At 46.1% G+C, this 15869-nt stretch overlaps 1 long non-coding RNA gene across 1 annotated transcript; it reads right to left on the bottom strand.

Moving 5' to 3' along the window:
- Positions 1–3729: 3729 nt before the first annotated feature.
- Positions 3730–15863, bottom strand: LOC116461110 (uncharacterized). Its single transcript, XR_009211482.1, has 3 exons — positions 15380–15863; positions 10292–10503; positions 3730–3932 (listed from the first exon to the last, which is right to left on the bottom strand). It is a non-coding gene; the product is annotated as an uncharacterized LOC116461110 (long non-coding RNA).
- Positions 15864–15869: the final 6 nt, after the last annotated feature.

The raw sequence follows: 15869 nt of genomic DNA on the forward strand, positions 1-15869 counted from the left end.
GGACTATAGGCGCGCACACCACACCCAGCTAATTTTTAAATTTTTTGTAGAGACAGGGTTTCACCATGTTGCCCAGGCTGGTCTCGAACTCTGAAGCTCAAATGGTCCTCCTGTCTTGGTCTCCCAAAGTGCTGGGTTTACAGGCGTCAGGCATCATTATTTTTTTTTTTTCTTTTTTTTTTTTTTTTTTGAGACGGAGTCTGCTCTGTCGCCCAGGCTAGAGTGCAGTGGCGCAATCTCGGCTCACTGCAAGCTCCGCCTCCCGGGTTCACGCCATTCTCCTGCCTCAGCCTCTCCGAGTAGCTGGGACTACAGGCGCCCGCCACCGCGCCCGGCTAATTTTTTGTATTTTTAGTAGAGACGGGGTTTCACCGTGGTCTCGATCTCCTGACCTCGTGATCCGCCCGCCTCGGCCTCCCAAAGTGCTGGGATTACAAGCGTGAGCCACCGCGCCCGGCCCAGGCATCATTATTAAAATTTATTTGCTTAAATTTAAGAAAGGCTGGGCATGGTGGCTCACACCTGTAATCCCAGCACTTTGGGTTGCTGAGACAGGTGGATCGCTTTTGTCCAGGGGTTTGAGACCATCTTGAGTAATACAGTGAGACACCCCACCACTCCCAACTCCCTCCCCCATCTCTACAAAAAATACAAAAATAAGTGGGAGGATCACTTGAGGCCAGGAGTTCAAGATTAACCTGGGCAATGTACCAAGACCCCGCTGTCTACAAACAAACAAACATAAAATTAGCTGAGTGCAGTGGCATGTGCCTGTAGTCTTAGCTACTCGGAGGAGGGTTGCTTGAGCCCAGGAGTTCAAACCATCAGTGAGCTGTAATCTTGCCACTGCACTCCAGTCTGGGCAAGAGCAAGACCCTGTCTCAAAAAAAAAAATTAATGCTAGGTTCAGTGGCTCACACCTGTAATCCCAGCACTTTGGGAGGTCAACATGGGAGGATCACTTGAGGCCAGGAGTTCGAGACCAGCTTAGTCAACATAGCAAGACCTCCCCCAATCTCTACATAAAAAAAACTAGCTACGTGTGGTGGTCCACACTTGTGGTCCCAGCTACTCAGGAGGCTAAAGTGGGAGGATCACTTAAGCTCTAGAGGTCGAGGCTGCAGTGAGACATGATTGTGCCACTGCATTCTTCCAGCCTGACTGACAGAGATCCTTTCTCAAAAAAAAAAAAAAAAAAAAAATGGCCAGGCACGGTGGCTCACACCTGTAATCCCACCACTTTGGAAGGCTGAGATGGGTGGATCACGAGGGCAGGAGATCGAGACCATCCTGGCTAACACGGTGAAACCCCGTCTCTACTAAAAAATACAAAAAAATTAGCCGCGCGTGGTGGCGGGTGCCTGTAGTCCCAGCTACTCGGGAGGCTGAGGCAGGAGAACGGCGTGAACCCGGGAGGCGGAGCTTGCAGTGAGCCGAGACTGCGCCACTGCACTCCAGCCTGGGCGACAGAGCAAGACTTTGTCTCAAAACTAAACTAAACTAAATAAAATTTAAAATTCTATTCCTCAGTCTTACTAGCCATATGTCTAGTGCTCAATAGCCACAAGTGACTCGTGGCTACATATTGAAAAGAGCAGACATAGAACATTTCCATCGTTGCAGGAAGATCTATTGGACAGCGCTGCTATAGATACCTTCATGCATGTGAGACAGCTACATGCACACGGATATCCAGGACAGCGTTGTCACAGTAGGAAGATACTGGAAGCAACCAAAATGATGATTGGGGGGTGATTAAATAAATGCAATAGATATAATTACTAGTATGTCAATTCCATGAGGTCAGGAGGTTTTGTCAATTTCATTTACTGCTGTATCTTCAGCTTCCAAAATAATGCCTGGTGCATGCTAGATAACTACATAAATATTTGTTAAATAAATATGAAGCTGATATTGAATCATCTCGTATATATATATATAACTTTTTTGTAAGTTATATATATATAACTTTTATATATATATAACTTTTTTGTAAGTTATATATATAACTTTTATATATATATAACTTTTTTGTAAGTTATATATATATAACTTTTATATATATATAACTTTTTTGTAAGTTATATATATATAACTTTTATATATATATAACTTTTTTGTAAGATGGAGTCTCGCTGTGTCACCCAGACTGGAGTGCAGTGGCACGATCTCAGCTCACCGCAACCTCCGCCTCCTGGGTTCAAGAGATTCTCCTACCTCAGCCTCTCGAGTAGCTGGAATTACAGGCATGCGCCACTGCACCTGGCTAACTTTTGTATTTTTAGTAGAGATGGGGTTTCACCATGTTGGCCAGGCTGGTCTTGAACTCCTGACCTCAAGTGATCTGCCCACCTTGGCCTCCCAAAGTGCTGGGATTACAGGTGTGAGCCACTGCACCTGGCCCAAGAAATATTTTTAATTAAAACAACATCAAGATGCCAAGTAATGCAACTAATATATGTATATGTTTGTATATGATAAATAGATGCCTTTGGAAAGTAGGGTGACCAAGTGTCCAAGTTTGCCTGAGAGTGAGGGGTTTCCCAGGATGTGGGACTTTCAGTGCCCAAACTGGGAAAGTCCCGGGCAAAACAGGATGAGTCAATTGCCCTACTGGAAATAATTTTTTTTTTTTTGAGACGGAGTCTCACTCTCACCCAGGCTGGAGTGCAGTGGGACCATGTTGGCTCACTGCAACCTCCATCTCCTGGGTTCAAGCAATTCTCCTGCCTCAGCTTCCTGAGTAGCTGGGATTACAGGCGCCCACTACCACGCCCAGATAATTTTTTTATATTTTTAGTAAAGATGGGATTTCACCATGTTGGCCAGGCTGGTCTTGAACTCCTGACCTCAGGTGATCCACCCAGCTCGGCCTCCCAAAGTGCTGGGATTACAGGCTTGAGCCACCGCGCCCGGCCTCCTGGGAAGATTTCTGAGAATCTGGTACCAATGGTTCCTATTAGAAAGGGAAAATGGCCTGGGCGTGGTGGGTCACACCTGTAATCCCAGCATTTTGGGAGGCTAAGGCAGGTGGATCACTTGAGCCTGGTGGTTTGAGACTAGCCTGGGAAACATGGCAAGACCCTGTCTCTATTTTATATGAAAAGAAACAAAAACAACAACAACAACAACAAAAGGGGAACTAAGGGACTGGGTCTTAGGTTCTCGGCCTGGAGAAAGACTTCTCCTTCTGTTTCCTCTTGTGTTGTCTAAATATTTATATCAAGTTCATGCACCACTTTTTAATTAAAAATTCGGGACCAGGTGAGGTGGCTCACATCTGTAATCCCAGCACTTTGAGAGGCTAAAGCAATTGCCTGGAGCCCAGGAGTTCGAGACCACCCTGGGCAACATAGCAAGATCCTATCCCTACAAAAAATACAAAAAATATCTGGGCATAGTGGCATGCACATGTGGGCTCAGCACTTTGGGAGGCTGAGGAGGACTGCTTGATCCCAGGACGTTGAGGCTGCAATGAGCCATGATTGTGCTATTGCACTCCAGCCTGGGTGACTTTTTTTCTCTTAAAAAAAAGAAAAAATAAACAAACAATTGATGCATTAAGAACAGTTAAGATGAATCGGAAATAACTCCAGCCCTCAAATCCTGTAACTCTCAGGCGTCAGAGTTCTCTCAGCCTCAGGCCACATGTAAAATTTATCGCTATACTTGTCTAAGTTAGGCATAATTTACCCCATCATGTATTGCTACATTTTTAAACCTGTGGGCAGATAATTTCATCTTGATTTCATCTGGTTCTTCAAGATTGCCAAATTGCTGAGCGCCAGGAAGAATTCCTACTGACACCACCAGGGGGCGTGTGAGCATCTCACAGACTCCCCTGGCCCTGAGAGGAGAGCACCGGCTCCTTTATTCTTTCCAGTTCTCCAAGTATTTTCTGCCTCTGCCCATCATGGCTTACTGTACATTGCCTGAAAACAAAAATTAAAAAAAAAAAGACAGAGTCTTAGCCTAAAAGGAGTCTTAACAGAGGAGACACTGGCATATAAATATTCATTCAACCAATAACCCTATGTGCTAAGTATCCTGCTAAGTGTTGGAAATGTAACAGTGAATTATTCAGTCTCAAACAGGAAAGCCACGCGGGGATGATAACATAAAAATGCGGCCCCTGGCAGGGCGCAGCGGCTCACGCCTGTAATCCCAACACTTTGGGAGGCAGAGGCCGGCGTATCACTTGAGGTCAGGAGTTTGAGACCAGCCTGGCCAACATGGTGAAACCCCCGTCTCTACCAAAAAAAATACAAAAATTAGCCGGGTGTGGTGGTGCATGCCTGTTAATCCCAGCTACTAAGGAGGCTAAGGCAGGAGAATCACTTGAACCCAGGAGGCAGAGGTTGCAGTGAGCCAAGACTGCGCCACTGCACTCCAGCCTGGGCGACAGTGAGAGCCTGTCTCAAAAAAAAAAAAAAAAAACTGCCTCCAGAAAATTGCATTTCATCAGTTATCCCACCAGCTCATAGCATTTTACAGTTTCTATTATATCAAGGGTCAGCCACGTAATGAAGTAAAAACATAACGATCTCATAATATCTGACAAGAACTACAACCAAATAATGAATACTAACAAGAAGACATTGAAATAGGGGATTTGAATCCACGTTCATCTACAACAAACTGCACCTCATGTGTATATTGTGACTTGAGACATTGGCTAAGGATATAATAAAGTCATCACAATTAACAAGACATTTCAAAACTAAGCATTCCCATAGAAGTAGAATTTCCGGGTCATTTGGTAAATGTGTGTTTAATTTTTTTTTGGTTTTTTTTGTTTGTTTGTTTTTGAGATGGACTCTTGCTGTTGCCCAGGCTGGAATGCAATGGCACGATCTCGGCTCACTGCAACTTCCACCTCCTGGGTTCAAGCGATTCTTCCGCCCCAGCCTCCTGAGTAGCTGGGATTACAAACACCTGCCATCATGCCCAGCTAATTTTTGTATTTTTGTAGAGATGGGGTTTCACCATGTTGGCCAGGCTGGTCTTGAACTCCTGATCTCAGGTGATCTGCCCGCCTTGGCCTTCCAAAGTGCTGGGATTACAGGCGTGAGCCACCGCGCCCAGCCAATGTGTGTTTAATTTTATTAGAAACTGCCAAACCAAGCCATTTTCCAATTATTTCCCATGACCACTAACAAGGTATGAGTTGCTTCACATCCTCACCAACATTTGGTTGTCAGACACTTTTATTTTAGCCATTCTAGTGAGTGTGTAGTGGTATTGTGCAATTTTAGATTTCATAATGATTAATGACATTGAGTAACTTTTCATTTGTTTATTGGCCATTGGTATGTTTTACCTCTGTGAAGTGTCTGTCCAGATCTTTTGTTATTTATTTATTTATTTATTTATTTATTTATTTATTTATTTTTTGAGATGGAGTCTGGCTTTGTTGCCCAGGCTGGAGTGCAGTGGTACCATCTCGGCTCACTGCAACCTTTGCCTCCCGGGTTCAAGTAATTCTCCCTCAGCCTCCCTAGTAGCTGGGATTTCAGGTGTGTGCCACCACGTCCAGCTAATTTTTTTGTATTTTTAGTAGAGACAGGGTTTCACCATGTTGGCCAGACTGGTCTCAAACTCCTTACATCAAATGATTCACCCAGATTGGCTTCCCAAAGTGCTGAGATTACAGGCATGAGCCACTGTGCCCAGCCACACCATTTTTTTTTTTTTGAGACAGGGTCTTGCTCTGTTGCCCAGGCTGGAGTGCACAGAGTCCAATGGTGTGATCGTGGCTCACTGCAACCTCTGCCTCCTGGGTTCAAGCAATCCTCCTGCCTCAGCCTCTCAAGTACCTGAGATTTCAGGTGAGTGTCATGAGATCCAGCTATTTTTTTTTGTATTTTTAGTAGAGACAGGGTTTCACCATGTTGGCCAGGCTGGTCTCGAACTCCTGATCTCAAGTGATCCACCCACCTCAGCCTCCCAAAGTGCTGGGATTACAGGCGTGAGCCACTGGCCTGCCCCCCCCCCCAAATTTTTTTATTGTGATAACATACATAACATAAAAATTGCCATTTTAACCACCATAAAGCATATACTTTAGTGGCATTAACTACATTCACAATGTTGTGCAAACATCGCCTCTGTTTCCAAAATTTTTTCAGCAACCTAAACAGAAACTCCATCTATAAGAAATAACTCCCCATTCCTCCCTCTCCAGCCACTGGTAACCTCTAATCCTTTTTCTGTCTCTATGAATTTGCCTATTACAGACAGCTCATCTAAGTGGAATCACACAATATTTGTCCTTTTGTGACTGGCTTCTTTCACTTAACATAATATTTTTAAGGCATTGGAATTTCCTCCCTTTTTAAGGCTGAATAATATTCCATTGTATGGATGTACCACCATTTTGTTTATCTATTCATCTGTCAGCAAACACTTGGGTCGTTTCTACCTTTTGGCTAATGTGAATAATACTGCAATGAACATTGATGTACAAGTGTCTGTTTTGAGTCCTTATTTTCAATTCTTTCAGGCATATGCCTAGGAGCAGAATTGCTGAGTCATATGGTCATTCTGTATTTAACTTTTTGAGGAACTGCCAGACTGTTCTTTACAGCGGCTGCACTATTTTACATTCCCACCAGCAAGTACAAGTATTCCATTCTTTTTTTTTTTTTTTTTGAGACAGAGTCTCACTCTGTTGCTCAGGCTGGACTGCAGTGGCGCAATCTCAGCTCACTGCAAGCTTCGCCTCCCGGGTTCACGCCATTCTCCTGCCTGAGCCTCCCGAGTGGCTGGGACTACAGGCGCCCGTCACCACACCCGGCTAATTTTTTGTATTTTTAGTCGAGACGAGGCTTCACTGTGTTAGCCAGGATGATCTCGATCTCCTGACCTTGTGATCCGCCCGCCTCGGCCTCCCAAAGTGCTGGGATTACAGGCGTGAGCCACTGTGCCCGGCCTAAGTATTCCATTCTTTACATCATTGCCAACATTTGTTATTTTCCTTTTCAAAAACATTTTATTATAGCCACCCTAGAGGGTTTGAAGTGGAATCTCACTGTGGTTTTGATTTACATTTCCCTAATGATTAGTGATGACACACATCTTTTCACGTGCTTATTGGCCATCTGTGTATCTTCTTTGGAGAAATGTCTATTCAAGTCCTTTGCCCATTTTTTATTTTATTTATTTATTTATTTTGAGATAGAATCTCACTCTGTTGCCCAGACTGGAGTGCAGTGGTGAGATCTTGGCTCACCGCAACCTCCACCTCCTAGGTTCAAGTGATTCTCTCACCTCAGCCTCCCCAGTAGCTGGGATTACAGGGGCCTGCCACCACACCCAGCTAATTTTTGTATTTTTTTAAATTTTTTTATTATTTTTTTTGAGACAGAGTTTCGCTCTTGTCACCCAGGCTGGAATGCAATGGTACAATCTCGGCTCACTGCAACCTCTGCCTCCTGGGTTCAAGCGATTCTCCTGCCTCAGCCTCCCAAGTAGCTGGGATTACAGGCACATGCCATCATGCCTGGCTAATTTTTGTATTTTTAGTAGAGACGGGGTTTCACTATGTTGACCAGACTGGTCTCGAACTCCCAAACTCAGGTGATCCACACAACTTGGCTTCCCAAAGTACTGGGATTACAGGCATGAGCCACTGCGCCTGGTGTATTTTTAGTAGAGATGGAGTTTCACCATGTTGGCCAGGCTGGTCTTGAACTCCCGACCTCAGGTGATCCTCCCCGCTCGGCCTCCCAAAGTGCTGGGATTACAGGTGTGAGCCACTGTGCCCAGCCAATTTTTGCATTTTTAGTAGAGATGGGATTTCGCCATGTTGGCCAGGCTGGTCTTGAACTCTTGAGCTCAAATGATCTGCCCCCCTTGGCTTCCGAAAGTGCTGGGATTACAGGTGTGAGCCACCATGCCCAGCCACCTTTGCCCATTTTTAAATTGGGTTATTTGTTGTTGAGTTATAGAAATTCTTCATATATTCTGGATATTACACAATTCTACTATTTCTTTAACTTATTATTTTTTTTTAGAGACAGGGTCTCACTCTGTTGCTGAGGCTGGAGTGCAGTGGTGCCATCACAGTTCACTGTAACCTCAAACTCTTGGGCTCAAGAGATTCTCCCACCTCAGCCTCCCCAGTAGTTAGGACTACGGGCTCATGCCATGTGTCTACTTAATTTTTAAAATTTTTTGAGAGATGGGGCTTTACTATGTAGCCCTACTATTGGCCCCTAGCCAAAATCCTACTCTTTTGAGCAGCATAAATGCAAGGTGTCAAGGCCTGATCATAATGGCATAAGTTCCATTATGTTCCCCATTGGTCTGAGGCTGACTCTACACCCCAGCCTGGCAAGCCCTGTGACTGAGTCAGTCATATCTAGCTTGTGTTGAATGCTCACTTTGCACTTGGCATCATATATTATTAGCTCATTTAATCTCTCAATAATCCTCAGGGGTACTATTAATCCCATTTTACTGATAAGGAAATACAGGCAGTCCCAGAGAGGTTAGATAGCTTGTCCAAGGTCACACAGATGGAAAGCGGCAGGGCTAGGATCTGAACTTAAGCCTTTCAGCTCCAGAGCCTACTTCGACTTCTGGCCTAGGGATAATGTTGCTATATAAGGACAACCTGTGTGTGGCTTTCCTTTGCTTGCTTCAAGGGAGAGGGAAGGACAAAGATGTTTGCTTCCAGCAAGCGGTCTTCTAAAACCCAATACCTTTTTTTTTTTTTTTTTTTTTTTGCGATAGAGTCTCACTCTGTTGCCCAGGCTGGAGTGCAGTGGTGCAATCTCGGCTCACTACAACCTCCACCTTCTGGTTCAAGCAATTCTCCTGCCTCAGCCTCCCAAGTAGCTGGGATTACAGGCATGCGCCACCATGCCCGGCTAATTTTAGTATTTTTACTAGAGATGGTGTTTCACTATGTTGGCCAGGCTGGTCTGGAACTCCTGACCTCAAGTGATCCGCCTGCCTCGGCCTCCCAAAGTGCTGAGATTACACAAGTGAGCCACTGTGCCCAGTCCTGAAACCCAGTACTTTAAGAGACTGTTATAGTACACACTGGGGCTTGTAACTTCGGGGTTACTGTTTTCAGGAACAATTAAGAATCACAAGGAAGAAATGCTGAGTTGCCCACATCCAGTCCCATGAAGTGTGTCTCCTTGGAGCTGGGCTGGGCTGGGTGGATCCCACTAACAACAGCCCTCTGCCAGCTGCCTCACCTTTGGACTTGTGGGTTGCTCCTGCTGCAGACATGAAGACTTTAAAGCGATTGGCAGTTGGGTTTATATTTAGGGAAAAGGGGGAAGAAAGCCGTTCTTACTGATTGTGAAGAAGCTTGACAGCGCCAGCTTTCAGTTCAAGACGTGCCATCTTTAGAGTTACAAACCTCCCCCAAACCCTGCCTCCACCCGTGGGAGGCCAGAATGAATTCTGAGCTTTGGGAGCCAGACGGAATCTGTAGCACCCAGCAAATTCATGTGGGACAACAAGAATCCTAATCGTGGATAACATTTGCTGCAGGATCACTGCCTTCCAGGCACTGGGGGAACTTCTTTGCACGTGTTATCCCATTCAATATGCAGAATAACCTTATGAAGAAGGTACTATGATCAGCTCCATTTTACAGGTGGGGAAACTGAGGCTTAGAAAGATGATGAGGCTGGGCGCAGTGGCTCACGCCTGTAATCCCAGCACTTTGGGAGGCCAAGGTGGGTGGATTCCTTGAACTCAGGAGTTTGAGACCAGCCTGGGCAACATGAATAAACTCTGTCTCTACAAAAAATACAAGGGCATGGTGGCGCACGCCTGTAGTCCCAGTTACTTGGGAGGCTGAGGTAGGAGGATGGCTTGAGCCTGGGAGGTGGAGGTTTCAGTGAGCCAAGATGGCACCACTGCACTCTAGCCTGGGCGACAGAGAGATACCCTGTCTCAAAAAATAAATAAATAAATAAATAAAGATGATGTCCCAGGCAGTCTGACTCCAGGTCATAACCCTGAAGATAAGCTGTCTGACAACACAATTAAATTATGCTCTTAGATCAGAGTGAGGATCCTGAAAAGAAAACAGTATGGGAAGTAAGAGCTAGTAGTTAGCAAAACTGTATCATTTCATTCAATCAAGAGAAATGTGAGAAATGTTATAAATGTAATAAGCAGCCACCATGGATAAAGTGCTTCTCTAGGCTTTAAAACATATAAAAGGATTGATTCATGATAGCTAATACTAATTAAGTAATTAACATGTTATCGTGTCACAAGGACTATCTCATTTAACCTGTATTTTGGTAGGTACTATCGTTACCTGTAGCACCAACCAGCTCGACTGCCTGTCGTTCCTCACCCATCCTTAGTGCAGGGTGCAGACCTGGCACTCAGGGCCAAACACAGCCTCAGACACGCTCCTGTGATAACCATGGTATTGACTGGTCCAATTGCAGTGGTGCTTACAACTAATTCATCACAACCAGTTATAGATTTGTTTTTTCTCCATTCCCATTGCTTCACTTGACTAGCCTAAAAAATAAAAAATAAAACATGGTGGTTGTTTTTTTTTTTTTGAGACAGAGTCTCGCTCTGTCACCCAGGCTGGAGTGCAATGGTGCAATCTCAGCTCCCTGCAACCTCCACCTTCTGGGTTCAAGTAATTCTCCTGCCTCAGCCTCCCAAGTAGCTGGGATTACAGGCACCCACCATCATCCCAGCTAATTTTGTTTTGTATTTTTGTAGAGATGGGGTTTCACCATGTTGGCCAGGCTTCTGACCTCAGGTGATCTACCTGCCTCGGCCTCCCAAAGTGCTGGGATTACAGGCATGAGCCACCATGCCTGGCTGAAGCATTATATTTTATGTTTAGCATTAGTATGGGCTCATAACTTCTCTCCCCACAATTAAGTTATTATAATCTGTTATTATTATTTATTTTGATACTCACATTGCCCCATATCTGGCCAATAAGGACCCTCCATCTTGGCTTTTGTGTGCTTTCAACACGTCCCGTCATTCTTTGGGCACTTTCTACTTTCTGGCTCAATAATATGTTCCAACCTCATGTTGTAATTTCCCTGACCCACCCTTGGGAATCAGCCATTTCTCCAGGAAGCCCTGGTTCCATGGACTAAGGTCTGGTTAGTCTTAGTCTAGGTGTTTGTTGCTACAGGGGTGCCATTTCTTCTAGGCCCTCTCAACAGATAGAAACAGGAGATATATTTACAAATAGTGTTTATAATTAAGAAATTTTATTTAAAAATCTGGATTCCAGGCTGGACGCAGTGGCTGGTGCCTGTAATCCCAGCACTTTGGTGGGTCGAAGTGGGAGGATCACCTGAGGCTAGGAGTTTGAGACCACCCTGGGCAACACAGCGAGATCCCGTGTCTTCAAAAAATAATTAACTGGGCATGATGGCATGAGCCTGTAGTCCCGGCTCTGTGGGAGGCTGGGGTGGGAGGATCCCTTGAACCCAGAGGTTTGAGGTTGCAGTGAGCCATGACCATGCCACTGTGCTCCAGTCTGGATGACAGATCAAGACCTTATCTCTAAATAAATAAATAAACAAACAATCTGGATCTCTAACTCCTCTCCAAAAATCAGAGTATCTGGTCATGCCTGGTGAGCCAGGAGCTTGGCCACAAGTCAGCTGAAGCATGGAAGGGATTCAACAATATTTGTTTTCTCACTGAAGTACTTACTGGATGCCTACTGTGAGCCGGGAACTATGTTAGATTACATTACTAATTTCTGGTCCTACGCAGTGCGAGGCTATAGTACTCTAGTACCTCGTATTTGCCCACATTATGTGCTTGCAGGTAGCTGAGTTTGTGTTTTTGTTTTTGCTTTTTTGAGACAGGGTCTCCCTCTGTGTCCCAGGCTAGAGCGCAGTAGCGTGATCTTGGCTCACTGCCACCTCCGCCTCCCAGATTCAAGCGATTCTCCAGCCTCAGCCTCCTGAGTAGCTGGGACCACAGGCGGGCACTACTACAGGCTGGCTAATTTTTGTGGTTTTAGTACAGATGGGGTTTCACTGTATTGGTCAGGCTGGTCTCAAACTCTGGGCCTCAGGAGATCTGCCTGCCTCGGCCTCCCAAAGTGCTGGGATTACAGGCTTGTGCCACTGAGCCCAGCCACAGGTAGTCGAGTTTTTGATCTCAGGTCCTTGCCTTTGATTGCTCCCTTTACTCCAGCTGGAAGGAAGGCTGGACATCCTTGCATGTCCGGGTCACTCAAAAGCCCAGCTCAAATGCTACTTCCTCCTAGTGGCTATCCTTAATTTACCCTGTCAGAGGTCACTTCTCCATGCTCTAAGCTCTATACCCCTCTCATATCATTTACCATCTTCTATCCTGAATTCTAGGGTTTTATTCATCCTACTCCTGTGTTATGAATATTCTCTTTCTGTTAAGGAGACTGGATGCTCTGTGAGGGCAGGAACTGTGTCTGTCTCACTCACAGTTATGCCCTTTAAACCTAACATCAGGCCGGGCATGGTGACTCATGCCTGTAATCCCAGCACCTTGGGAAGCCAAGGTGGGAGGATCACTTGAGCCCAGGAGTTTGAGAGCAGCCTTGGAAAAATTGTGAGACCCTCCCTCTACAAAACAGTTAACAAAATTAGCCAGATGTGGTGGTGTGCAACTGTAGTCCCCGCCACTCAGGAGGCTAAGGTGAGAGGATCGCTTGAGCCTAGGAGGTTGAGGCTGCAGTGAGCTATGATCATGCCACTACACTCCAGACAGGGTGACAGAGTGAGACCCTGTCTCAATTAAAAAAAAAAATTCTGACATCAAACTTGGCACACGGTAGGTATTCAGTGAAAATTCTGGTCAGAAACAAATTATGTTGAACAACCTATTGCGTGCTAGGTAGTGCGTATATGTCAGGTTGTAGTAATACAATTGTGAACAAAACAGACCTAGTTTTGTCCTCATGGAGTTCACTGACTTCTGGGGGAGAAAGATATTAATACAGATCACATAAATGTGTGTTTGTGGAATGAAAGACAGATATCTGTATCTGTGTTCCTGTCCCCAGTTGACTTTGTTTTTTTGTTTTGTTTTTTTTTGAGACGGAGTCTCACTCTGTAGCCCAGGCTGGAGTGCAGTGGTGCCATCTCAGTTCACTGCAACCTCTGCCTCCCAGGTTCATGCCATTCTCCTGCCTCAGCCTCCCGAGTAGCTGGGACTACAGGTGCCCGCTACCGCACCTGCTACCACACCTGGCTAATTTTTGTATTTTTAGTAGAGACAGGGTTTCACCGTGTTAGCCAGGATGGTCTCGATCTCCTGACCTCGTGATTCGCCCACCTTGGCCTCCCAAAGTGCTGGGATTACAGGCGTGAGCCACCGCACCCAGCCGTGCATCACCCTTTTTAAGCAATCCACAGTATTTGTTAGTATGGATATATCATTACCCCAGTGATGGAGATTTAAATATTTCCTATTATTGCTTTTGCATTAGAAACAATGATGCAACAGGTCTCTTTGGGCACATGTGTGTTTCTCTAGTAGATTTTGAGAAATCCAATTGCTGGGTCATGGGGTAGCTTTTCTCTGTTACTTTTTATTCTATACTCCTCTGTATTGTTGGAATCATGTATTACTTTGGTGATGGAAAAAAAAACTAAAAAATAGAAAGAGGTAGGTAGATTGTTCGTGTTGTTGGCTCTTCGGAAATATAAGTGCCTAATCATTGTCACGTGACTCTTATATAATCTGCTAATCATTATATAATAAAGTCGGGAAAGGACGCTCCTGTCATTTCTACATCACCAAGTAGAGAAATCACAAGCCTTCAACTGTGTTTAAAAGATGAGAAACACGGCCGGACACAGTGGCTCACGCCTGTAATCCCAGCACTGTGGGAGGCCAAGGCGGGCGGATCACGAGGTCAAAAGATAGAGACCATCCTGACCACTTTGGTGAAACCCCGTCTCTACTAAAAATACAAAAATTAGCTGGGCGTGGTGGCGCGTGCCGGTAGTCCCAGCTACTCGGGAGGCTGAGGCAGGAGAATCGCTTGAACCCAGGAGGCGGAGGTTGCAGTGAGCCGAGATTGCGCCATTGCACTCCAGCCTGGCGACAGAGCAAGATTCCGTCTCAAAAAAAAAAAAAAGGGCTGGGCGCGGTGGCTCATGCCTGTAATCCCAGCACTTTGGGAGGCCAAGGCGGGTGGATCACGAGCTCAGGAGATCGAGACCATCCTGGCTAACACGGTGAAACCCCGTCTTTACTAAAAATACAAAAAATTAGCCAGGCGTTGTGGCAGGCCCCTGTAGTCCCACCTACTTCGGAGGCTGAGGCAGGAGAATGGCGTGAACCCCGGGGGGCGGAGCCTGCAGTAGGCCGAGATCGCGCCACTGCACTCCAGCCTGGGTGACAGAGAGACTCCGTCTGAAAAAAAAAAAAAAAAAAAAAAGATGAGAAATGTGACTCTCTTTGGAGACTTTGGGTCTTTTCTGATAGTAGATGTCACCAAGTTTCCATGACCAGGGTTTCCTATTGGTAAAGCCCTTCTTCAAAATCTTTGTTTCTCTTTTGCCTGTCACAGACCCACAGAGCTGGAAGGGACTTTTTTAAGCAGCCCCACGTGAAAATGCAATATTGTAAGAGTTACCAAACCAGAGTGCTGAGTTGCTGTAAAAGGCAGACTTAAGGTGGGACAGTTTGTCTCTGATGGAATTCCTGTGAATATCATCACACTGCAGATAATTAAGAGAGGAGCTTAAACATGAGCTGATAAAGAACACAGGGACCTTGAACGGTGCTCAGGCAACGACAGGTAAACACAGTAATGCTACTGTTTGGACAGCAGATTGCTGGTTCTCCAAATGTTTCCCAGTATTGTGGCACTGACTCATCACACAAGCCCCGCCGGTTTTAGCTGGGGTCACCAAGACTCAGAGTGAGAATCCTACAATCAATGAACATCTATTGTGTGCCTCATCAGACATGTGTAGAGCTCGGGGGGAAATAGATGAATAAGAAGCTCAGGGTCTGGTGGGGATGTCAGATTATATATACATATATAATTTATCCGAAAGTGCTGGGATTATAGGCATGAGCTGCCGTGCCCGGCTTTTTTTTTTTTTTTTTTTAAGAGACGCCTCGTTATGTTGCCCAGGTTGGTCTCGAACACCTAGGATCAAGCGATCCTCTCGCCTCAGCCTCCCGAGTAGCTGGGACTACAGTCGCAGGCCACCACGCCTGGCTTTATTATTTAATTTTACAGGTTAGAAAGCCGAGGCTCAGAGAGGTTAGGTAACTTGTCCAAGGTCACACAGCTAGTAAGTGGCAAAGCTAAAAATAGGACCCACGCTCTTAACCGCCGCCCACGGCCCGTAACACCCGCAGCCCTAGCAAGGCTGGATTCCAATCACGCGTGATTTCAACATCTCACTTTCTCTCTTTGAGCCTCAGTATTTCTGTCCGTAAAATGGGGGCGAGGGATCCGACCGTCATCCCCTGCTTGCTTGTGCGGAGTCATGAGTACAGCTCGTGGATCATGAAAAGTGGCAGGTCCGGGAAATGGAGGCCGAGTTCACGCAGTCAGCGCTCATAGCTCCCAGCTCCCGGCTCCGGAGCGGTTTCCATGACAACCCGGCCAGCCACCATCCCTAGGCCGAATGGCTTGCGTCACGTCCGGCCTGTTTACTTCCGGGTCCCAGCCTCAGACGCAGCGATGGCTCGTTAGGCTCCAAAGTGCGGTTCCGCCGCTTTCGTCCTCGCTCTTCGGCCTTCCGCTTTGTCCTCCGCCTCTGGCTTGTAGTCTCCGTCGGCCGTGGGCATCGACCGCTTCCCGGAGCCAGCGCGCAGCCGTGGTCCACTCTCTCTTCGGGCCCGCCTCCTGTCGACATCACTTCCGGGCCGAGTGTTTCCGGGTCGCTGTT

Source organism: Hylobates moloch, unplaced genomic scaffold (assembly GCF_009828535.3).
Source record: "Hylobates moloch isolate HMO894 unplaced genomic scaffold, HMol_V3 SCAFFOLD_21, whole genome shotgun sequence".
Lineage (NCBI taxonomy): Eukaryota > Metazoa > Chordata > Mammalia > Primates > Hylobatidae > Hylobates > Hylobates moloch.